Source organism: Austrofundulus limnaeus, unplaced genomic scaffold (assembly GCF_001266775.1).
Source record: "Austrofundulus limnaeus strain Quisiro unplaced genomic scaffold, Austrofundulus_limnaeus-1.0 Scaffold47, whole genome shotgun sequence".
NCBI classification, from domain to species: domain Eukaryota; kingdom Metazoa; phylum Chordata; class Actinopteri; order Cyprinodontiformes; family Rivulidae; genus Austrofundulus; species Austrofundulus limnaeus.
The window spans coordinates 1,379,082-1,382,573 of NW_013952449.1; positions in this window are offsets into that span (position 1 = coordinate 1,379,082).

A 3,492-nucleotide genomic window follows, 5' to 3' on the forward strand; every position below is an offset into this window, starting at 1 on the left:
GACTGACTGCTCGTAAAATATACGACAGGTCTGGACCACACGTGAATTTTGTTCGTATCTGAAAAAAATCGTAGAATAAGAAAACATTGGTGAATGCCACAAATTCTCCTAAATCACTCGTACGCACAATTTAAGAACAAATCTGTGCGTACGAACGGTTCTTGCATGAGGCCCATTGGCTCTATAATGTACTGTATATGAATAGTACCACATAGCAGAGTTCCTTCTTGTCAACCTTTTAGCCAGCAAATTATACCTGCTGTTATAATTGAAACGTCTATTTTTGACCCAGAGTTTAGAGCACCAAAACTGTAAGTCTCGGGAACTGAAAGGGAGTGTGAACTAGTTTATTTATGAAGGCAAAAAAACGTTGAGTAAGTGGTAATTTACAGAGAATAGGAGGTTGATTAGTGAATCACGGTAAGTGAGCAATGGGATATTGTGCAGGGATCTGGCAATAGGGTTGTGGTTATTATGAGTTTGTGTCTTCCATTTTGCAGGTGCAGAGGAAGAGGATGCCAGGATGGTGGGTGGTGAAGTCCAGAGGAGGACTTCCAGAGTTCAGGTGAGTAATATTAAATTTGGACGACTGTATAGAACGATCAGGTCAGTGGTGGGCAGGCTGAGCTAATACCTCTCCATAAACTGATTCAACAGGAGCTGCAAGAAGTTACTGGAGAGGGTGTGATCGCTTGGGTGCTTAAAAACAAATTATTTCAGAGGCACTTGAAGAGTTTCTACAAGTCGAGTAAGAAAAGTGTTAGTCCCGCAAAATCCCCAAGTGACTTCCAAAAGTCCAGTAAAGAATCATTTTTAGCTTAGCCCTAACTATGATGGTCTGTATTCAACTCGTATTGATAATAGTTGTTATCTTCGACCAAAGCTGGTTATAGGGAAAACAACAAACAGAAAAACCTAAGCTACAGCTCAAAAAGAAAAAAATAAGTAGGTCCTCTGGATGGGTTCTTCTTTAAGGTTTGTTTATACTTCATTCAAGACATGCAACTGCGGCCCAGCGATGACGTAATTGCGTGTGTGTCACCAAAAGCATTGAATGTTTATACTGGGAAAAGACGTGGGGGATACAATATAGTAATCCCTCCCACCGCGTACGTCACGCGCATAGCTTAGCATGTAAATAAGTGCTAGTTGCGAGTTTAGCTTGTTGGTTCAAATGCGGGAGATGGATGACAAAAAACACTTCTATTTTCGAATGTCCGCTGCTCATTTCGACTAACTTGCCCACCGCATTTCCCCTCACCTTCAGCACGCACCGACGCAGTAGAGAAGTCACAGATGGTTGTACCTCCAGACCGCCTCGGTGAGTTTCTCTTCAAAACTATCCATGTTTAGAAACAAAAACCTACCTCTGGAAGCGAGTAGCGGGTAGCGGTGTGACACAGCATATACTGACATCTAAACAAAAACGCCTACAAACTTTGAACCAATCACACGCTCCAAGACGCAACCTCCGCCTCTCAGAGTGCCGACTGGGGGCAATGTATAGGACCGCTGTCACCGGGGGATCGCAGTGGGAGTGCAGACAGAAATTGTGCAACTTTTTGTCACTCAGCGGGGGGTAAAAGATGTGAGACAAGAAGTATAAACCAGCCTTAAGAGAAACGTTTCGATTCTCGTCCATGAGACTTGTCCAGTCTGATGTGTTTCAGGTGAACTCAGCCTTATAAGCACTGCCTCCACCTGGACAAACAGGTTAGCCACATGCAAAGAGGGCCATTGCCTAACAATAGGCTTGATTAGCTCTATTATTCATAGAGGGTCATGTGCCCCATCACCTGACTAAGCTGCAGCTGTCCCTCACTTATCCAAATTTTCAGCTATAGACCAGCTGTAGAGAGGGGTGTCACAGTGTGGTATAGATTGGGGATGCCAGGAAAGAGGAACAAATAGCATAGCATTCTGCGTCCTTTTTTATGTGTTACCAGACCATAACTCTCCCAAAACCAGAGAATCGTTAACAGAAAAACAAAACATTCTTGTTAGCAGGGAGGTTTAGATCAGGTACAACAAGGCAGCTTCAGCTGATATCTTCACTATAAAATAAAATACATATATTGTACTGTCTTTGTCACACAATCTGAAATATAAACACATTACCAAAAGCCACATGTCAAACTTTGATAATGTCCAAACAGTTTCTCATTTAAAAAAATAAAAAATATATAAAAAATAAATAAATACAGCAACAAACAAGGAGTAATTCAATTAAACTGACCTGGACTTGATGCAAAAATGCAATAAAACTAAAAAAAAATCTCCCAAAGGGAAAATAAATAGAATGTGAAGCACTCACCTGACATCTCAGTGGGCTGAGTGCTTGTGTAAAACTGATGCTTGCTATCAGGCATATTGAAAAATATACAAATGGTTTGCCACAACACTTTCCAAAGCACCAAATAAATGATACAAACTGCTCACCTTTCAGTAGCACCAGAGAGCTGTTTCACACAACTCAGTTGAACAAGCAGGTCTTCAAGCTTCATTTTTGGAAACTGGCTTTGTTTTATTTCAATCTCTTCTTTTCCATGGCTGATAACCAAATGTAAATAAAATGTGTGCCTAACTATGGGAGCGGTGATCACCTGTGACTGATGCACAGTCAAACATCTGTATCAAACCATCATAGTATGAATACATGTACCATTATACCCCTACTGTATATGTACATTTGTTTTTTATTGTTTGTTTTTTAATGCAGCTGTACCAAGCATTACAAACTGTGACTTCAACAAAATACACATAAAACTATGATTTTTGTGTACCGTTACACCTCTATATTCTTGTACCATTTAAAGAAGCACACACTACTACACCACCGATGCCCCCCATCGCTGAGGGATCTGAATATTGAATGTTTATAGTTTTACAGGATGAACGTTGCTCTGGAGTGGAATTGAACAGGGAATGCAGGTAAATCTAAATGTTTTTGGTGCAAGATATTCAAGTGGGTAGGAGTTGAATTATGTTAAAAAAGGTAGAGTTGTTTTTCTCTTTTACTTGTCCGAGGCAGCGCAGAGTAACAGGTTCTGACGAGCAGAGAGAGCAAATTAATCCACCACCAGGCACAATGGCCCAGTAATTTTAGGTAACTATGCTTTTAAGCAATATAAAAACTAGAAAGCATAGTTTCCTCAAAAGATTGGGGTGGCTAATTTACCTTTATACAGTACAGCGGGTAAAATAAGTATTGAACACGTCACCATTTTTCTCAGTAAATACATTAGAGGTGCTAATGACATGAAATTTTCACCAGATGTCGGTAACAACCCAAGTGATCCATACATACAAAGAAAACCATAAATGTCCAGAAATGAAGTTATTTGTAATAACGTGGAATGGCACAGGGAAAAAGTATTGAACACATGAAGAAAGGGAGGTGTGTTCAACAGCATGTTGGAGTTCCTTTAAAGTTTGCTGCACAACATTTAAACAAGCCTGTGTAATACTGGGAGAATATAGTCTGGTCAGATG